Raw genomic sequence first — 22517 nt, 5'->3', positions numbered from 1 at the left:
CAAACCAGTCAATCCTAAAGGAAATCAACCCTGAATATTCAGTGCAAGGACTGATACTGAAGCTGAAGCTCCAATAGTTTCACCACCTGATGCAAAGATCCAATTCATTGAAAAAGACCCTGATGCTGGAAAAGACTGATGGCAGGAGGAGAAGGGGTTGACAGAGGATGAGATGGTTGGATGGCATCATTGACTCAATGGACATGAGTTTGAGAAAACTCTGGGAGATAGTGAAGGATAGGGAAGCCTGGCGTGTTGCAGTCCATAGGGTCACAAAGAGTCATACATGACTGAGAAAGTGAACAACAACAGCATTTTACACCATTTTATTTTCCAAATTGTTTTACTAAGTTATTTTTTTTACCAAGATATTTTAAGAGTTCTATGTTCATCCATTTCTTGTGTCTTACCAAAAGTTGTCAACAAAATACTAGTAAACTGACTCCAACAATGCATTTAAAGGATCACACACCATGATCAAGTGGGATTTATCCCAGGGATACAAAGATTTTTCAGTATCTACAAATCAATCACTGTGGTACAACACATTAACAAATTGGAGATTAAAAACCATATAATCATCTCATCCACAACTAAAACTATACTCAACAGTGAAAAGCTGAAAACATTTCCTGTAAGGTCAGACATGAGACAAGGATGTCCACCCTCACTATTTTTAATCAACATAGTTTTGGAAATTCTAGCCAGATCAATCAGAGAAGAAAAATAAAAATAATCCAAGAAAAGATAAAGTAAAACTGTTACTGTTTGCAGATGGCATGGTGCTATACATAGATAACCCTAAAGATGCTACCAAAAAACTATGAAGTCTCATTAGTGAATTCAGTAAAGTTGCTGGATACAAAATTATTTGCAGGAATCTGTTGCATTCCTATACATTAAGAATTAAATACCAGAAAAGGAAATTAAGGAAACAATCCGATTTACCATCATATCAAAAAGAATAAAATACCTAGGAATAAACCTATTTAAGGAAGCAAAGGACCTGTTTCAGAAAACTATAAGATGCTGATGAAATAAATTGAAGACAACACAACAGATGGAAAGATATACCATGTTCTTGGACTGGAAGAAGCAATATTGTTAAAATGAACATACTATCCAAGGCAATCTACAGATTCAGCGCAATCCCTATCAAATTACCAATGGCATTTTTTACTGAACTAGAACAAAAATTTTACAATTCTTTGATGACACAAGAGACCCTAAATAGCCAAAGCAATCCTGAGGAATAAAAGCAGAACTGGAGGAATCATGCACCATGACTTCAGACTATATTACAATGTTACAGTAATCAAAGCAGTATAGTATTGGAACAAAAACAGGCAAAAAGCTCAATGGAACAGTATAGAAAGCCCAGAAGTATACCAACATACCTATGGTCAATTAATCTACAGCAAAGGAGGCAAGATGATACAATGGAGAAGAGGGTATTTTCAATAAGTTGTACTGTGAAAACTGGGTAGTTACATGTAAAAAAATTAAATTAGAACATTTTCTAACACTATATACAAAAATAAACTCAAAATGGATTAAAAATATAAATATAAGACTGGATACCCTAAAACTCTTAGAAGAAAACATAGGCCCAGAACACTCTTTGATATAACTTGCAGCAATAATTTTTTGGATCCATCTCCTAGAGTAATACAAATAAAAACAAAAATGAACAATTGGAACCTAGCTAAACCCAAAAGCTTTTGCACAGCAAAAGCAACTGTAAACAAAATGAAAAGATAGCCTATAGACTGGGAGAAAATGTTTGCAAATGATGCTACCAAAAAGGGATTAAATTCCAAAATAGCTCATACATCTTAATACCAAAAAAAAAAAAGGCAACTCATTCAAAAAATGAGCAGAAGACCCAAATAGACATTTCTCCAAAGACATATAGATAGCCAAGAGACATTTAAAAAGATGCTCAACAACACTAATTATTCAGTTCAGTTCAGTCGCTCAGTCGTGTCCAACTCTTTGTGACCCCATGAATCGCAGCACGCCAGGCTTCCCTATCCATCACCAACTCCCGGAGTGTACCCAAACTCATGTCCATTGAGTCGGTGATACCATCTAGCCATCTCATCCTCTATCGTCCCGTTCTCCTCCTGCCCCCAATCCCTCCCAGCATCAGAGTCTTTTCCAATGAGTCAACTCTTCGCATGAGGTGGCCAAAGTATTAGAGTTTCAGCTTCAACATCAGTCCTTCCAATGAACACACAGGACTGATCTCCTTTAGGATGGATGGATCTCCTCGCAGTCCAAGGGACTCTCAAGAGTCTTCTCCAACACCACAGTTCAAAAGCATCAATTCTTTGGTGCTCAGCTTTTGTCACAGTCCAACTCTCACATCCATACATGACCACAGGAAAAACCATAGCCTTGACTAGATGGACCTTTGTTGCCAAAGTAATGTCTCTGCTTTTGAATATGCTATCTAGGTTGGTTATAACTTTCCTTCCAAGGAGCAAGCGTCTTTTAATTCCATGGCTGCAATCACCATCTGCAGTGATTTTGGAGCCCCCAAAAATAAAGTCTGACACTGTTTCCACTGTTTCCCCATCTATTTCCCATGAAGTGACGGGACCAGATGCCATGATCTTAGTTTTCTGAATGTTGAACTTTAAGCCAACTTTTTCACTCTCCTCTTCCACTTTCATCAAGAGGCTTTTCGGTTCTTCTTCACTTTCTGCCATAAGGGCAGTGTCATCTGCATATCTGAGGTTATTGATATTTCTCCCGGCAATCTTGATTCCAGCATGTGCTTCTTCCAGCCCAGCATTTCTCATGATGTACTCTGCATATAAGTTAAATGAGCAGGGTGACAATATACAGCCTTGACGTACTCCTTTTCATATTTGGAACCAGTCTGTTGTTCCATGTCCAGTTCTAACTGTTACTTCCTGACCTGCATATAGGTTTCTCAAGAGGCAGGTCAGGTGGTCTGGCCTTCCCATCTCTTTCAGAATTTTCCAGAGTTTGTTGTGATCTACACAGTCAAAGGCTTTGGCATAGTCAATAAAGCAGAAAGATGTTTTTCTGGAATTCTCTTGTTTTTTTGATGATCCACCAGATGTTGGCAATTTGATCTCTGGTTACTCTGCCTTTCCTAAAACCAACTTGAACATCTGGTAGTTCACGGTTCAAGTATTACTGAAGCCTGGCTTGGAGAATTTTGAGCATTACTTTACTAGTGTGTGAGATGAGTGCAATTGTGCGGTAATTTGAGCATTCTTTGGCATTGCCTTTCTTTGGGATTGGAATGAAAACTGACCTTTTCCAGTCCTGCTGAGTTTTCCAAATTTGCTGGCATATTGAGTGCAGCACTTTCACAGCTTCATCTTTTAGGATTTGAAATAGCTCAACTAGAATTCCATCACCTCCACTAGCTTTGTTCATAATGATGCTTTCTAAGGCCCACTTGACTTCACATTCCAGGATGTCTGATTCTAGGTGAGTGATCACACCATCGTGATTATCCGGGTCATGAAGATCTTTTTTGTACAGTTTTTCTGTGTATTCTTACCACTTCTTAATATCTTCTGCTTCTGTTAGGTCCATACCATTTCTGTCTTTTATCGAGCCCATCTTTGCATGAAATGTTCCCTGATATCTCTAATTTTCTTGAAGAGATCTCTAGTCTTTCCCATTCTGTTGTTTTCCTCTATTTCTTTGCGTTGATCACTGAGGAAGTCTTTCTTATCTCTACTTGCTATTCTTTGGAACTCTGCATTCAGATGCTTATATCTTTCCTTTTCTCCTTTGCTTTTCGCTTCTCTTCTTTTCACAGCTATTTCTAAGGCCTCCCCAGAGAGCCATTTTGCTTTTTTGCATTTCTTTTTCATGAGGATGGTCTTGATCCCTGTCTCCTGTACAATGTCACAAACCTCCGTCCATAGTTCATCAGGCACTCTCTATCAGATCTAGTCCCTTAAATCTATTTCTCACTTCCGCTGTATAATCATAAGGGATTTGATTTAGGTCATAGCTGAATGGTCTAGTGGTTTTCCCTACTTTCTTTGATTATTAGAAACGCAAATCAAATCTACAGTGAGGTATCACCTCACACCAGTCACACTGACCATCATTAAAAGGTCTACAAATAACAAATGCTGGAGTGGGTGGGGAGAAAAAAGAACCCTCCTACACTGTTGATGGGAATGTAAATTGGTGAACCCACTGTGGAGAACAGTATGAGAGTTCCTTAAAAAACTAAAAAAAAATAGAGTTACCATTTGATCTAAAGATTATCATATTAGGTGAAGTAAATCAGACAGAGAAAGACAGATGTCACGTGAGTTCACTTACATATAAACTATTTAAAAAATGATGCAAGTTAACTTATTTACAAAACAGAAATATACTCATACACAGAGAAAATAAATTTATGCTTATCTAAGGGGATAGTGGATAGTGAGGGTGGGATCAGAGAAATAAATTGAGTTTATTTTTTATAAATCATACATATATATATATATATAGTATGCTGCTAAGTCGCTTCAGTTGTTTCCGACTCTGTGCAACCCCATAGATGGCAGCCCACCAGACTCCCCCATCCCTGGGATTCTCCAGGCAAGAACACTGGAGTGGGTTGCCATTTCCTTCTCCAATGCATGAAAGTGAAAAGTGAAGTCGCTCAGTCGCTCAGTCACTCAGTCATGCCCGACTCTTAGCAACCCCATGGACTGCAGCCTACCAGGCTCCTCTGTCCATGGGATTTTCCAGGCAAGAGTCCTGGAGTGGGGTGCCATTGCCTTCTCTGATATATATACTACTATATATAAAATATTTAGTTTTATGTCTTTGCTTTTGGTATCAGGCTAGTATGGGCTTCAGAAGATGAGCTTGGAATTTTCCTTCTCTTCTATTTTTTTTGAAAGGTTGATAGCAATTTCTTAAATATTTAATAGAATTCACTAAGGAAGCCACCTGTGTCTCTGCTTTTCTTTAATTCAATTAGACTCAGGAATATACATTGTATGATTTTTATCTTTTTACGCTTATTGATTTATGACCTCACATATAATTTAGCCTGGAGAATATGTCATGTATGCTTAAAAAGATTATGTATTTTATGGTCATTGAGTATACAGCTCTGTAATTAAATCATGTTATTTATATCTTCTGTTTTCTTCTGATGTTCCATCTAGTTGTTTTTATTTATCATTGAGAGCAAGATACTGAAAACTCTTCAAGTGTTATTGAATTGTGATTTTTGTTTTCATTTTTTCTGGTGTTGTTTTAGGTGCTCTATTATTAAGTGCATATAAGCTTGTTGTTTTATCACCCTGATCTATTTTATCATAAAATGTTCATCTTTGTCTCTCTCCCTCTCTCTTTTTGTGGTATTAATGTAACCTCTGCAACTCTTTTATGGCTACTGTTTTCATGATATATCTTTTCACATCATTCTACATTCAATTTACTTAGCTGTGTTCCTTGTAAAGAGAAGATGATTCTATCTCATATTTAATCCATTCTGAAAATCTCTGCCTTTCATTTTGGATATTTAGATAATTCACATTTAAGATAATTATCCATTTGGTTGTATTAACATTTATAATTCATCTCTTTATTTTCTATAGGTCCTATCTTTTTTGTTCTTTAGTTTCCCTTGACTGTTTTTTGGGGGGATTAAATAATTTTCATATTACTATATCTTAATTTCTCTGTATATTTTTATCTGATTTTAAATATTATTTTCTTAGTGAGTCCTGTAGGGGTTACAATATGTATCTTAACTTAAAAAATCTTCTTTAGGTTAATACTAGTATGATTCTAGAACAATATAGAAACTTAGTAACAATAAAGTTCCATTTCCTTCCTTGTACCATTACTTTCATATGTATTATATGTGTTTATGATCAAAATAATAATGCTATTATGATTATTGCTTCATGTAATTTTTTCTTTTAAAGAATTATAGAGTGTTTTATATTAACCTACCAAGAACTTTTACAGGTATTCTACATTGCCTCTTCTGGCCCTGGGTCTAGTGTCATTTCTTGTAAGCTTTGAAGGTCTTCCTTTATTATTTCTTATATGATAGGCTGGCTAGCAACTTGTTTTCTGTCTTTGTTAATTTAGGGACATCTTTTATTTTTAAACCTTTTATTTCATATTAGAGCATAGCCAATTAACAATATTGTGATAGTTTTAAGTGGACAGCAAAGGGACTCAGCCATACATATATATGTATCCATTCTCCCCAAAGTCCCCTCTCATCCAGACTGCCACATAACGTTGAGCAGAGAGGAACATCCTTATTTAACTTTCATTTTTAAAGGACTGTTTCACTGGATATAGAATTATCTGTTGGTATATAGGTATAGATACAGACATATATTTAATTCTAGCACTTTTTAATATGTCTTCATTTTTCAAGTCTTGGAAGAATGACATTCTTCTTCTAGTCTTCATGCTTATGAGGTCAGCATTTATCATATTAATGCTTTCCTCTATGTAATGAATGAGTTATTTTTCCTTGCTGCTCTCAAGATTTTGTCTTTCTTATTGACTTTTAATGGTTTGCTTATAATTTACCTGGATATAGATTGCTTTGTTTTTCCTAAGTAGTGCTTGTGAAACATATCAGATATATAGATTATATATATTAACTATAGTCACTGTGCTGCACATTGTACCTCAAGGAGTTTTTTTTTTTTTCCCCATGGAAAGGCATTTTATTTTAAATGTAGCAGTGTATATGTGTCGGTACCAAATTTCCAATCTATAACTCCCCCTCAACCTTCCTTCCTGGTAATCATAAATTCATTCTATAAGTCTGTGAGTCTGTTTCTGTTTTGTAAATATGTTCATTTGTATCATTTTTTTTAGATTCCACAGATAAGTGATATCATATGATATTTGTCTTTCTTTCACTTACTTCACTTACTATGGCAGTCTCCAGGACTTATTTTATAACTGAAAGTTGTACCTTTTGATCACCTTCATCCATTTTGCCCACCCACCACCACATTTGACAACCACCAATCTGCCCTCTTTATCTATGAGTTCATATTTCTTGTTTTGCTTTTTAGATTCCACATCTGAGTAAGATAAAATAGTTTTTGTCTTTATCCTGTCTGACTTTTATCAGTTTTCACTTAATAGCCTTAAAGTCTATTTTTATTGTTACAAATGACAAGATATCCTTCTTTTTTATGACTAATTAATATTTCATTATATACTTTATACCATTTATCCATTTATCTATCAATGGAAACAGGTTGCTTCCATGTCTTGGCTATTGTAAATTTTTTTTTTTATGGTGCCAAGTTTTCTTTTCTTTTAAATTTTTATTTTTACTTTATTTTACTTTACAATACTGTATTGGTTTTGCCATACATTGACATGAATCCCGTGGCGGATTCATGTCAACGTATGGCTATTGTAAATTATTTTCCATTGAACATGGGTTTACAGATATATTTTTGCTTTTTACTATAGTATTTTAGTTTCCTTTAGATAAATACATGAAAGTGAAATTTTGGAACATATGATATTTGTTTTTATTTTTTATTTTTGCTTTTTATCTTCCTTTTTTATTTTTAAATTATGAAAATATGATAACATATTTGCTGGAGACTTGGAAAATACAGAGCAAATTTACGTATATTTCTACTATATATTACAATTGTTTAAGTGGATAAATTAAGATTTTTAGTTAGAGTTTCTATTTTTAATTTTTTGAAGAGCCTCATGCTGTTTTCTGTAATGAAGTGAAGTTACTCAGTTTTGTCCAACTCTTTGTGACCCCATGAACTGTAGCCTACCAGGATCCTCTGTCCATGGGATTTTCCAAGCAAGAGTCCTGGATTGGGTTGCCATTTCCTTCTCCAGGGGATCTTCCCAATCCAGGGATCCAATCTGAGTTTCCCACATTGTAGGCAGATGCTTTACAGTCTGAGTCACCAGGGAAGTCCCTATTTCCTGTATAGGCTACACCAATTTACATTCCCACCACCTGTGCACAAGGGGTCTCTTATCTCCACATCCTTGCTGATACTTGTCATTTCTTATCTTTTTGATGATAGTCATTCTAACAGGTGTGAGGTAATGTCTCACTGCTGTTGTGATTGAGATTTCTCTGATGATTAGTAACATTGAACAACTTTTCCTATAGGGGGTGGTTTTATCAGTTTTTTTTTATTTTTATCCTGTGTTTAGGCCATATTTCCATTTTTCTTTGCATGTTTTATTTTTGTTGTTGTTGAAAACTGAGCATTCTAGATAATATATTGTAGCAACTCTAGGTTTTGATTTCTCCTCCATCACCATGACTTATTTTAGTTGCTATTTTGTGTTTTTTTCTTTAGTTTAGTGATTTGACTGATCTAAGCCCATAAAGTCTGTCTTGTCATACTTTGTTGTCTATGAAATCACTGCTAAGTTTTTAATTCTTGTTCATGTTTTTAAGCCTGGTTTCATAGATGTTGCTCCTGGGTCAGAATACCTTGTTGCTATTGTTCATTTGCTAAATCATGTCCAATTCTTGGCAACCCCATGAACTGCAACATGCCAGGCTTCCCTGTCCTTCAGTATCCCCTGGAGCCTGCTCAAACTCATGTCCATTGAGTTGATGATGCCATCGAACCATCTCATCCTCCGTTGTCCCCTCCTCCTCTTGCCCGAAATCTTTCCCAGCATTGGAATCTTTTCCAGTGAGTCAGCTCTTCACATCAGGTAGCCAAAGTTAAAGTTTTAGCTTCAGCATCACTTCTTCCAATGAATATTCAGGGTTGATTTCCTTTAGAATTGAAACTCGTTTGATCTCCTTCCTATCCAAGAGACTCTCAAGAGTCTTCCCCAGCACCACAGTTCAAAAGCATCAATTCTTTGGCACTCAGCATTATTTATGGTCCAACTCTCACATCCATACATGCCTACTGGAAAAACCATAGCTTTAACAATACGGACCTTTGTCAGCAAAGTGATGTCTGCTTTTTAATATGCTGTCTAGGTTTGTCACAGCTTTTCTTCCAAGGAGCAAGCGTCTTTTAATTTCATGGCTGCAATCACCATCTGCAGTGATTTTGGAGCCCCCCAAAAATAAAGTCTGACACTCTTTCCACTGTTTCCCCATCTATTTGCCATGCAGTGATGGGACTGGGTACCATGATCTTAGCTTTTTGAATGTTGAGTTTTAATCCAGCTTTTTCACTCTCCTCTTTCACCTTCATAAAGAGGCCCTTTAGTTCCTCTTCACTTTCTGCTATTAAAGTGAAATCACCTGTATATCTGAGGTTTTTGATATTTCTTCCGGCAATCTTGATTCCAGCTTGTGAGTCATCCAGCCCAGTATTTCTCATGATGTACTCTGCATATAATTTAAATAAGCAGGGTAACAATATACAACACTGATGTACTCCTTTCCCAATTTTGAACCTGTCAATTTTTCAATGTCCAGTTCTAACTGTTGCTTCTTGTCCTGCACATAGGTAAGCTGGTCTGGTATTCCCAACTCTTTAAGAATTTTCCAAAATTTGTTGTGATCTACACAGTCAAAGCTTTAGCATAGTCAATAAAGGAGAAGTAGATTTTTTTTTCTAATTCCCTTACTTTTTCTATGATCCAACGGATATTGGCAATTTCATTTCCAGTTCCTCTGCCTTTTGTAAATCCAGCTTGTACATCTGGGATTTCTTTGTTCACATACTGCTGAAGCCTAGCTTGAAGGATGTTTAGCATAATCTTGCTAGCATGTGAAATTAGTGCAATTTTGTGGTAGTTTGAACATTCCTTGGCATTCCCTTTCTTTGCAATTTAATGACAACTGACCTTTTCTAGTCGTGTGGCCACTGCTGAGTTTTCCAAATTTTCTGGCATATTGAGTGCAGCACTTCAATAGCACCATCTTTTAGGATTTGAAGTAGCTCAGCTGGAATTATATCACCTCCACTAGCTTTGTTTGTAGTAATGCTTCCTAAGGCCCTGTTGACTTCGAACTCCAGTATATCTGGCTCTAGGTGAGTGACCAGACAATCATGGTTATCCAAGTCATTAAGATCTTTTTTGTATAATTCTTCTGTGTATTCTGGCAACAATATACAGAAAACTTAGTTGTTAGCCAATGATTTATCATATGTTTTACTTAGTACCTCAAACCCTTAAGCCTTTGCTGATATATCTATGTGTGTGTAGTGAAGCACATTCAACATTTAGGCTTTGTAGATTTTACTTTCTTCTGGTCCCTTATGTTGTGCTGGTTTCTGCTGTATAGCAAAGTGAAGCAGTTATATATATATATATCTCCACTCTATTCCAGACTCCATTCCCATACAGGTCATTACATAACACCAAATAGAGTTCTTGTGCTGTACAGTAGGTCCTTATTACTTACTATTTTATATATAGTAGTGTGTTTATGTCAATCCCAATCCCCCAGTTTATCCCACCATTTCCTCCTTGGTAAACATAGTTTGTTTTCTACATATGTGACTCAATTTCTTTCTTGTATATAGGTTCATTTGTACCATTTGTTTTTAGAGTCCACATATAAGCAATACCATATGATATTTGTCTTTCTCTGTAGAATCTACTTCTGATAAGTATATACAAGTGTGCAGCCGCAGGGTTGGCCAGAAGTGTTTAACAAGCTTGGGCCCTCATTCAGGGATAGATTTGTCCCAGCCAGGACTTCAGCCTTGATTTAATAGAGCTGTTGTTCCTTCTTACTCACCTGTCTCCAAGATTATCACTTCCACTGGCAACACTGTTCTACATGAATTATGCCAGGACTAACTTTTTCCAGATCAAATGAGCCACCATTGATACTGGCAGAAAAGTTGCCAATTCTCATGGCCCACCACCCCACATGATAGAATCTCTGCTTTGCTATGCAGGGTAAAAGTGAGAAGACGTGGTGGGGATGAGAGAAGCCTCACCGCAGATCCCACTTCTTTGTTGTTTTCTTTTTTCTTTTTATTTTGTATTGGGGTATAGCCAATTAGCAGACAATGTGGTGATAATTTCAGGTCAGCAGTGAAGGGACAAGCCATACATATGCATGTATCTATTGTCTCCCCAACTCCTCTCCCATCTGGGCTGCCACATAATATTTTAGATCCCCACTTTTTAAACCCAAAGTTCATCATTTTTTCATTAATAAATGCTGTATGCCTTTAGTCAATTTTCAGATTGCTTGAAAAGTTATTTTTTGTCAATTTGCCCATCAATATCGTTCCTTTTAGGGGATAGCACTTAACTATCACTTTACTCAGAAGTAGCCAAAACTTGCATCTCCAGCATTGCCTCTTTATTTTTTAGGTTACTAAATTAATACATGGAACATTGGATAATGTAAACAAGGAATAAAGTAAAGAAACAAAGCATCCCATGAATTCCAGCTAGTGAATAGATGTATAGTACCTTGCTTTACACAGAATATTTGTTTACTGTAATTTGTTCTAATTAGCATAGTATTTTAAATTCACTTAATTGTTCATTCAACAATTAATTTCTTGAGAAACTAATATGTGCCATATTTTAATCCAGTATCTCAAGTCACATGCTTCACCCATCTATTGATAACTTAATATTTAGTTAGGAAAACAGACTTACAAATAAAGAAAAACCGTACAGTAAGATAAATTGACAGAGGGACAAGGGAAAATAAGAAAGGAGCAGTAAGAGTTCCTGATGCTTAAAGGAACCGTATGGTGAGTAATAATATTCACTATCTACTAATCTACGTACAGATAAGTAGAGTACTGGGAGGGTGCAGTGGGAAGGAGGAATCAGCATGAATTGTGTTGCTTGTAGGACAATGTCCTGAAAATTGTGAGCATGGATCCTGACCTTTGAAGGAAGAGAAACTTGAGTTGTAGCAAACAAGAAGAAAAATATTCCCCATGAGTAATTGAATTCATCTTTATCAGAGATCTAGTTATCTCTGGATAAAAATTACATTTCTATAGATCCATGGTATTTTCAAATGATTTGGAGTCTAACACCCAATATAATGAGTAGAGTTATATTCTCTCCACTTCTATTTTCTGAACTATATTATAGTTGATTATTGTCAGTGAAGTTGAGCATATGGTCCTAAAATGGCTCTAAATGATTTTATATTTTTTCTGTTTTATTATTATCCATCTGATACTTCAAATGAGGCAGCATATGGCAGTTAATTTTCTCCTCCAGTCTCTTGTGCACAATATTAAAACAATTCAGAGCAGTGCATATTTCAGCTGTCTTTTATGGATGAATTATACCTCCTGCAGTCTGTACATGGAGATATAGAATAGGCCATGAGACAGATTACAGCATAAATGTTAGTTTGCTTGCTAGGAAGGATTTAGAGAATGTATTTAAAATTATGTGAGCTTTAAATACAAATCAAATGCTGAAATGCTTCTTTAATTATGGCATGTACAGTAAATCCAAACAAATGGATGAATAGCCGCTATGGTGTATTTTTATCACAAAGTGGCTTTTTGTTGTTTTGAGTGACATTCAAGGGTTTAAAAAAAAGCATTCAGTACCATTATAGATTCTTAAGATGGAAAGGACCATAAGGCCGTCTAGTAAATACCTCCACCTGATACTGGAAACTCTTCTACATCATCCTCTGATTCAGTTACCTATTACTGTCCAACCAGGCTTTCCAAAATCTAGTGACCAGCATTTTTTTTTCTGTTGTTGTTTGTTTGGCTCATCATTCTGTAGGTCACCAATCTGCGTGAAGCTTAGCTGTAGAATTCTTTTCCAGTTTATCTGGGTTCATTTATATGACTATAGTCATATGGGGACTTTATCATCTATCAGTGGGCTAATATGGTCTCGTTCATATGTCCAGTGGTTACTACTGGCTGTTAACTGCATTGCTCTCCAATTGTTCTCTCATTCTCAAGGTTAGTTCAAATTCAAATGATGGGAACCATGTTTCCAGAGAGGACATGTTTCAGTGTGCACACACTTTCCAAGCCTCTACTTTTGTCCCTTTTGTTAATGTCCCATTGCAAAAGCAAATCACATGACTAAGCCTAGCTTCAAGGTGTGGAGAAAGACTATCCTTCTTACAAGGAGGAGGAAAATCATTGTGCTTGCACTAAAGATGCGACAAATTTGTAGCTATTAAGTAGTCTATGAATTCTGTTATTCTGGCTATATATCTTTTGATAGGGGCTTCCTTCAGTGGCTCAGTGGTAAAGAATCCACCTGCAATGCAGGAGATGTGGGTTTGATCCTTGGGTCAGAAAGATCCTCTGGAGAAGGAAATGGCAAGCCACTCCAGTATTCCTGCCTGGGAAATCCCATGGACACAGGAGCCTGATGGGCTCTGGTTACAAAGAGTTGGACATGGCTGAGCACGCATGCACGCATCTTTTGCTTGATCATCTCCAAAGGAAAGAAGTTAGTACCTTCTAAAATAGCTTCTTTCATTATAGCTCAGTTCTGACTCCCTGTAGCTTTCATTCATTGAGTTTTTATCCAGGCACACAACTATCCAGCCACTCAGCAAGCAAGCATCTAATATGCTAAGCACTAAATAGCATATGAAAATATAGTGAATAGATCAGATGTGATCCTTTCTGTCATGAAAGTTAAATTTACTGTGAGAAGAAAAACAATAAACAGGTAAACAATCAGTAGTACTCTGAAAAGAAGTACATATGCCTTGAAGTAGTCAAGGGAACCATAAAAACATGTAACAGCAGTATCTAAACTAGTTTGAGGGTGAAGGGGTCAGGAAAAGTTTACTTGAAGGAGTGACATAAAGATTAGGCAGGTGAAGAGCAAGGGAAAGAATGTTTCAGGCAGTATATATGCAAATACAAAGGTTGTGAGATGGAAAGAACTTTATTTTTCCAAACCTGTATAGTTGGAGCAAAATGAAAAGTGCACTGAAAATGGAAGGCACTCTTGGAGAAGCAGACAGGAGACAGGTTGTGTAGAGACTTGAGAAGTTGTGTCATTTTATTTCTTGGAGTGATAGAGAGCAATTAAATCTTTAATATGATAGAAATTTAGGACACTAGTTAAGAGTATAGACTCTGGAATCAGATTTTCTAGATAAGAACCCACTCTTTGTCATTTACTGTGTGACCTTATAAAATGGAGATTACAAGAGCTACCTTATGAGTTGTTATATGAATTAAGAGTAACTTTTTACATGTGCTTAACACAATCCTTAACACAAAGTAAATGGTAAATAAATGACACTGAATACTGGAATACAAGTACTGAGTACAAGAATGTTGGAGTGGGCTGTACTTTCCTTCTCCAGGGGATCTTCCCAACCCAGGGACTAAACCCGCATCTCTTGTGTCTCCTGGATTGGCAGGCAGATTCGTTACCTCTGTGCCATCTGGGAAGCCCAGATAAACGATAGTTATTAGTATTACTCCTTCTTTGGTCCCTTCACCATATTGGGCTATGATCCTCCAAGTATATTCTTAGCATGTGAGTTTTAAATTGGGCTTTCTGTTTTAACTATCCACAAGGAGTTTTGGATAGGAAGATCATCCAAAAATCTGAGTCTTTCATTTATGATATGAAATAAACTCAGTGCCTTGGATTTAGTTCTTTCTGGGTATGAAACACATGCTGAGGGTACACTATCTTACAAACCTTGGTAAAAATTATCTTCGTATTTATTTCCTGACCTGTATAGATGTGTGTTTATATGTGTGTGTGCGCGTGTGTGTCTAATTAGTCATAGTCATCAAGTTAATAGCAATGATTGAAAACTCTTCCTCTGTAATATAGTGGTTATACTTTTCTCTTGACAGCAGGAATTAATTTTTAAATGACCCAAGTCTATTGTTATATATGTTATTATTCTTAAAATAATCGATCGTAAGGGCTACAAGAAACCTCAAGCTTCATCTCATCTAACTCTTCTTCATCTCACTCCCTTTTTGTGGTGGACACAGATATGTGCTTCCCAGACTTCCCTTAAAGGAAGGACTTGTTGGTCCATCTATGGGAGACCTGTAAGCGAACAGTCTCATTCTGCCACTTGCTTTAGGGTTTGTCTTGGCAACAAAGAGAAGATTTCCCTATAGGTATATTCTTTTTAGCCAATGGTACATTACAGTGTGAATATAGTGGGAATTACAGCTTGGAGGCCCAGCCTCCAAGACCAGTGTGAGACATCTAGGGAGCCATATCCTCCAGAGTTCCCTGTGGTTTTAGTAGCATGGCAGTTTTTCTTGATCAGTATGATCCTGCTCCCTCTCCCGTCTCTTCATTAGGTGTTGAACCCTAATAAATACCTAGCATGCCATAGTAAATTCCATCTCAGTATCACTTTCCAGAGAACCCAACTTGTAACATCCTTTAACTCCTGTGGCTCATGTCTACTTGTGAATCTGGACTTAGAATCCAGTCTCTTAAATCCAGGTAATTGTCTAGGTATTCTGGCCACCTTCTTTATTAAATCTTTCTTCATAGTCTCTATTTTTCATTTCTTTGTTTTTTGTTGCTTTTCTGTATGCTCAGAAAAAATGTGGTCTGCTCCTAGGTTCCAAAGTCTATGAGATTTGATTGGATTTATCCAGATATATACTAAACTGGAAAAACAGACTGGTTCCAAATAGGAAAAGGAGTACGTCAAGGCTGTATATTGTCACCCTGCTCATTTAACTTATATGCAGGGTACATCATGAGAAACACTGGGCTGGAAGAAGCACAAGCTGGAATCAAGATTGCTGGGAGAAATATCAATAATCTCAGATATGCAGATGACACCACCCTTATGGCAGAAAGTGAAGAACTAAAGAGCCTCTTGATGAAAGTGAAAGAGGAGAGTGAAAAAGTTGGCTTAAAGCTCAACATTCAGAAAACTAAGATCATGGTATCTGGTCCCATCACTTCATAGGAAATAGATGTGGAAACAGTGGAAACAGTGTCAGACTTTATTTTTTTGAGCTCCAAAATCACTGCAGATGGTGGTTGCAGCTATGAAATTAAAAGACGCTTACTCCTTGGAAGGAAGTTATGACCAACCTGGATAGCATATTAAAAAGCAGAGACATTACTTTGGCAACAAAGGTCCATCTAGTCAAGGCTATGTTTTTTCCAGTAGTCATGTATGGATGTGAGAGTTGGACTGTGATGAAAGCTGAGCACCAAAGAATTGATGCTTTTGAACTGCGGTGTTGGCGAAAACTCTTGCAAGTCCCTTGGACTGCAAGGAGATCCAACCGGTCCATTCTAAAGGAGATTGGACCTGGGTGTTCTTTGGAAGGAATGATGCTAAAGCTGAAACTCCAGTACTTTGGCCACCTCATGCGAAGAGTTGACTCTTTGGAAAAGACTCTGATGCTGGGAGGGATTTGGGACAGGAGGAGAAGGGGACAACAGAGGATGAGATGGCTGGATGGCATCACCAATTCGATGGACGTGAGTTTGAGTGAACTCCGGGAGTTGGTGATGGACAGGGAGGCCTGACAGGGAGGTGCTGCAATTCATGGAGTTGCAAAGAGTCAGACACAACTGAGCGACTGAACTGAACTGAACTGATACTGTATCAGGAATGATTTCTGGGTCTCAGAATGGCAGTGATATACAAACCAACAGCTTTTACATAGCAGCTCAGTTCTAGAAGATAGGATCTCAGAAGTTTGAAATCGTCATTGATAAAGAGAGAGAGGCAGGGGAATAGGCAATAGACAGAAAGATGAGTAGATTATTCAATGGGGGCCTCCTCCCAGTGTGTCCTCCACCTCAGTTAGCTCAGCCATTATAAATTCCCTCATGTCTCATGTTCTGTATTGTCACTTGGATCTCCCTCAGTATAATCTTTTCTCAGTGCTACTTATTAAAAATGCTGACTTTCAAAGAGCTCTATAAATTTCTTTAAACATCTCCTGACTCAATAAAAAGGGATGGAATTGAATACAAAGGCTATATTCTATTGTCTGTCTCCCAAGAGCATTCAGATAAACTATGAAATAAATCTTTCTGCCCCATCCAGGCCATTTCACTAGCTTTAGTATTATTTACAGACTTATCTATAAAATCCCTGTTCCTTACCATAAAGTCATCAGTGTGTTCCCTTTCTTTTTGTTGCAAGCTCACAGAGTCTTTCAAATAGAAAATAATGATAATAATGATGCCTCTTACACTGAAAATGGAAAAAATATTCCCCTGATTGCTTGTATACTATTTCCAAAAATGAGATGTGCTTCAGATATACAAATAAAAGAATTTTTAAATGCAGGATGTGGTCTCAGGACATACTAAGAGTATCAAAGATGTTGAGAAGTATTGTTTACCAATGGACGAAAAGTTTGGGACTTTATTACATAAAAAATGGCTATCTCTGCATAGTGGGATTACAGTTAATTTTTATTTGGCTTAGCTGTATTCTATATATTAAAATTATATTACTTTTGTAATGCATTTTATGCAGAAGAACAAAGTAGCTTTTATATTTTAGAAAACCCTGATGCTATACCTTCATACACACACACACACACACACACACAATAGCATTATTCATCACCCTTTATACTTACAGAATGTGAAGTGAAGCAAGGTGAAATGAAGTGGCAGGCTTATCCAGGTTCTTGTAGTGAGTAGTGGTAGAATGGGACTACAATTTTTCTTCTTCTGACACCTAACCTAATTTTCTTTCCACAGACCCACTCTAGTTTTAAAGAGAAGTGGAGAAGTTACCTTAAAGAGCATTTTTCTCAAAATCTCAGAATCCCATTATGTCTCTGAAAATGCTTATCATTAGCAGCATTCTAACAGCGTCACTTATGCAAATGGAGTGAAAGAGAATCGAGGCACTTGCCCCCCTCACACAAAAAATCACTCAGAAACAAGGCATTTTCCAAGGAAAAAAACATTGGTACCCAGTCTTCACAGATGCCTTTTTACTTTATGATGAAAGTGAAAGAGGCCTTTGACTTAAGAACCTCATACATCCCATTCTTGATAAGAGTAATTTTATTATATTCATGAAGTTCTTTCTCTTTCATCTCTGGACATTTCTGTGAAACATCTCCCTACCTCCAACTGCCTTCATGTCCCTCAAAACAGCAAATCTGCAGAAAAGCAGACTTCAACAGCTTTAAAAAATTATCCTTCTATTCACTTAAAAGATGTTGCTAAGGCATATAAGGCAGAATGTTTAGTGAATGTTAAATAAGCAAGAATTTAGCTCCATAAAGTGTATGTAACTTCTAGACTGCAAATAAAAATGTCCACAATGCAGCAAGGAAGTGATAAAAGTTATGACTTCTCTTCTTCCTAATTACCCAGCTCATACTCCCTTAATATGCAGTGAAAATGTCATTTCTCTGAGCTAAAGGGTGGTAAATGATAAATGATAATTCACTTTAGAGACAAGATTTTTGATTCTCTATATTTACCTCTCCCATAACATTTATCACTCTGAATGCCAAAAAAAAATCAGTTTACATGTATTTTCTCTTGCTGTACCATGAATAAATGAATGATCATAGATAAATTCTAATTTTTCTTTAAATCTGATGCTTAACGTAGTTCCTAGCTCATAAGAAGTACTCAAGAAATTTTATTAAGTGCTATTCTTAAACCTGTGACAAGGATTTCTTGGTTACTAACACCACTTCCATTTTTCCTCAAAGATTGTGCTTTGTGGCAAAGATAATGTAATTACTCATTGGATTTGTTTCTCTTTCTTCCTTGGAGCAGAGTTAAAATATACTCACAGCCTTCCTTAACTTATATGTGGCCATTGGACTGGATTTCTGGCCAGTGGCATGTGAACAGGATGATGCAAGTTACATCCAGGCCTGGCACGTTGCTTCCCAGGCAATTCTGTCTTCCTCAATTCCCCCATCTGCTGGCTAGATGTTGGATCCCAAAGTAACTTTGGAACCCATGTGTTGAGGGTGGCAGAGACTGGGTCTCTGAATAAGTTAGAAATTTTTATCATGCTGAGCAATTGCAATTTCTTGGTTTAACAGCTGCTGCAACTAATGTTACTTTAACTAATACATGTGTATAATATTTAATTTCAGTATGTGATTGTAATTGTTCAATGTCTATGAAATTTTCAATTAGGGTTCATACTATTTTTTGGAGTACTATTGAATTTAGACTTTGTTCTGTTAAGTTTAAATTGATGAAGGATTCTTCGTACTCAAATTGGTTTTATTTTCATATGTATCAAATGCAAATATGTATCACAGTGCTTTGATATCTGGTATATTGTTTTCTGAAAAATTCACAGGAATAAAAATAGCCTTCACTCTTTATGAAGAAGCTTTAACCAGAATTTCCTAGAAGATATTCCTAGATGTCTATGACAGAGCTTAGTGAATAGGTGACCTATAGCTGTTGTGTGGAAAAGATTATGTCAATCTGAGCTTCCCTAGAGAAGAAATAAATCATAGTGGAATGGTTGGGTGGGCGGGAAGAGATAATCATAGGACAACATGGCTTTGAAAATTATGAGTGACTTGTGTTTAAGGAGTTTTTCTTATCAGTTGGCAGGGACCTTAAAGCAGAGAACCATCTGTATCAGGCCACATAGACTACCTTAAGGGGGGCACATTGAAATATGCAGCAAGCAATCCAAGAAGGAACTCTCACTGGGACATCTAAGACTAGCAAAAGGAAAACAGACGTTGCTAAAAGGAATTTTAACTCTGCAACTACAGATGACTTAGTGCATTGAGCCAATACCTAGGGATTTTTAAACTTACATGTTTTCCTAATAGCATATATAATAAAGGCCCCATTCAGTCAAGGTAATTAATAATCACTGTGTGTTTAAATAATAAACCTAGGTAACAACTCTTAAGTTTTCTAACTTTTCTGTATAATAACTTAAATGAGGAGTTTAGTTTACCAACAGTTGTGCTATTATTTTAATAATTTGTTTTTAAAACAAAACATCAAGTATAAAAAGATATACACTTTATTGTTCTCTCAATCTTCCACTATTGAAACAACCCCAAATACATGTTTTATATTCTATTACCCACGGTTCCTGGAGAAGGAAATAGTAACCCACTCCATTATTCTTGCCTGGAAAATCCCATGGACAGAGGAGCCTGGTGGGCTACAGTCCATGGGGTCGCAAGAGAGTCAGACGTGACTTAGCAAAGAACAACAACCCAAGATGCCACTGATCACTTGGCGGCAAGACTTAGAAATCTCAGGCTTAGCACCTAGAAAAAATAGGCTAACTCAATCGGGACTGATTGTAGAAATCTAACTCTATGTGGCTACAAGTCTTTTCATAATTTTGAAAAACTTGCATCTTCAATACTGAGTTCCTCAATCTGGATCCTTAGTCTGAGGCCACAATCATCCTGAGTTCAAATTTCAAAGTTGATAAAATTTGTCTGCTGTATCTTTTCACTTCTGCTTGAAGTAACATATTGTCTGGGGTTGCTCCACACATCAGGGCTTATTCGCATTCATCTCAACTATTCCCCACTGCCTAAAGGCCCCAACCTTCAAGAGATGCCCTATTCCAAAATAATCCTACTCCATCGGGTAGTTTGAATTGTATAATGTTTTCTCTCCTAAAGAGAATTTATATTTAATAATACTGTATTACATACTTGAAAGTTGTTTAGAGAGTAGATATTAAATGTTCTCACCAAAAAGAAAAGAAATGATAGCTATGTGACCTGATTGAGGTGTTAGCTTATGCTTTGATTATAATCAATTTGCAGTACATATGTGTATTCAATCTATATGTTGTACATTTTAAACTTACACAATTTTATATGTCAGTTGTATCTCAAGTAAAGCTGAGGAAAGAAAGGAAGACATTTTAACCAAAGGTTCTATAAAGATGGTACCTTTTGAAGTTAAGGAACATTTTTATCCTTTTGGCTGCTTGTTTTTCTTATTAATGCTGGTTTTTAGTAATTTGATAATATGTCTTAATGTAATATTCCTTGTGTTTATTCTACATACAATTCACTGACATCAAATTCATGGTTGCTATTTTTAATCTAATTTTGAGAACTTTCGGGCAATGTTGCTCCACATATTTTTCCTTCCCATCCCCTTTCTAGACATTTACACATACATTAGATTTTGATAGTGTTTCACAGGTCACTGATTATCTGTTTAATTTTTTTTCAGTTTTTTTCTTCAATATCCTTTAGTTATAATAGTTTATATTACTTAATCTGAAAGTTCATTTCTCTTTGCTTCTGTGGTGTTTACTTTTCTATTAAGTGCACCTATTAAATTTTCTATGTAAAAATTTAATTTAAAAATTTATTTTAAATTCTATTTAGACTTTAAAAATTAATGCTATTAAATTGTCAATCTTTGACAGCTATTTGTATTTAGTTCTTTGTGAAATATTTGTATTTCTGTTTTCATTATGTTTATATTTTCCTTTAAATTCTTAATCATATTTGTATGAAGTTCGAAAATCTTTATATAATAATTCCATCACTGTATCATTTTGGAGTCTGTTTCTAGTCACTAATATTTCCTAGTTAAGTATAAATTTTACCAAGTCCAGCCCCTTTTACATTCTCTACTGGTTAGCCTAGGCTTTCAGTGAGATTTCTCTACTCTGTAGGATGAGGACACACATATTTCATAGCCCTCTGTGAGTTTTGGGAATTGTTCAACTTACAGCTCTCTGGTAGTTGTTCTTTGACTAGTCTTACAGAGGTTTACCCTATGCATATGCAGCTTAATATTGTGACAAAGATGAAGGAGGACTACATGCGATTGGTGGAGCTGTTTTTCTAAGTAACCCCATCCTCTTCAACACTCTGCCTTGCAAATTCTAGTCACTGAAGTCTCCCCAAACTTCAATTTGTATTTCCTCAACTTAGCAAGACTACCATCTTCTACTTGAGTTAACTTGCCCTACTCTGCTGTTCAAAATATTCCCCTAGGCAGAAAGCCAGGGTATCAGAGACCTATGTTGCCCATCATCCAATATTTAAAAACAGTTATTCTATGTCTTTTGTGCACTTCCCTAGTTTTGTATGGTGAGAGAGTAAGTCTAGTACCAGTTATTCCTTCAGGGCCAAAATCATAAATCCCAAAGAGTCCTTTTAAAGACTCTCAGTCAGACTTCAGAGATGTCTTCCCTCCAGGTTTAGCATAATACCTGGTCTCTTGATAGTCACAGTATGATTGAAGGTTATTCCAGACAACGAAGTGAACTGAAAGTGTTAATCACTCAGTCCTGTCTGACTCTTGGCGCCCCCATGGACTGTAGCCTGCCAGGCTCCTCTGTCCATTGGATTCTCCAGGAAAGAATACTGGAGTGGGTTGCCATGCCCTTCTCCAGGGGATCTTCCTTCCCAACACAGGGATCGAACTCAGGTCTCTCGCATCGCAGGCGGATTATTTACAACTTGAGCTACCCAGGAAGCCCGTTTCAGACAGTAATAGTTTCTTATTAGCTGAAATATCAATGAGCTTTTAGTGTCTTACAGTATCTTTGGCTTTGGAGAAAAGCTTTTGAGAGTAGAGCTTCAAATTAGAGATACAGTCAGTTGTCCTCATTCAGTACCTAAACATTTGAGAGTTGTTCTTTTGTCTGAAACATTTGAGAGTTGTTC

General features: G+C 36.5%; 1 protein-coding gene across 1 annotated transcript in view; it reads left to right on the top strand.

The window, feature by feature from the left end:
• IL1RAPL2 (interleukin 1 receptor accessory protein like 2) overlaps window positions 1–22517 on the top strand; it is a 582426-nt gene that overhangs the window by 349782 nt on the left and 210127 nt on the right. The window lies entirely within an intron of this gene.

This window comes from Oryx dammah, unplaced genomic scaffold (genome assembly GCF_014754425.2).
Source record: "Oryx dammah isolate SB20612 unplaced genomic scaffold, SCBI_Odam_1.1 HiC_scaffold_23, whole genome shotgun sequence".
Classification (NCBI taxonomy): Eukaryota; Metazoa; Chordata; class Mammalia; order Artiodactyla; family Bovidae; genus Oryx; species Oryx dammah.
This window is presented reverse-complemented; position numbering and strand designations above follow the sequence as displayed.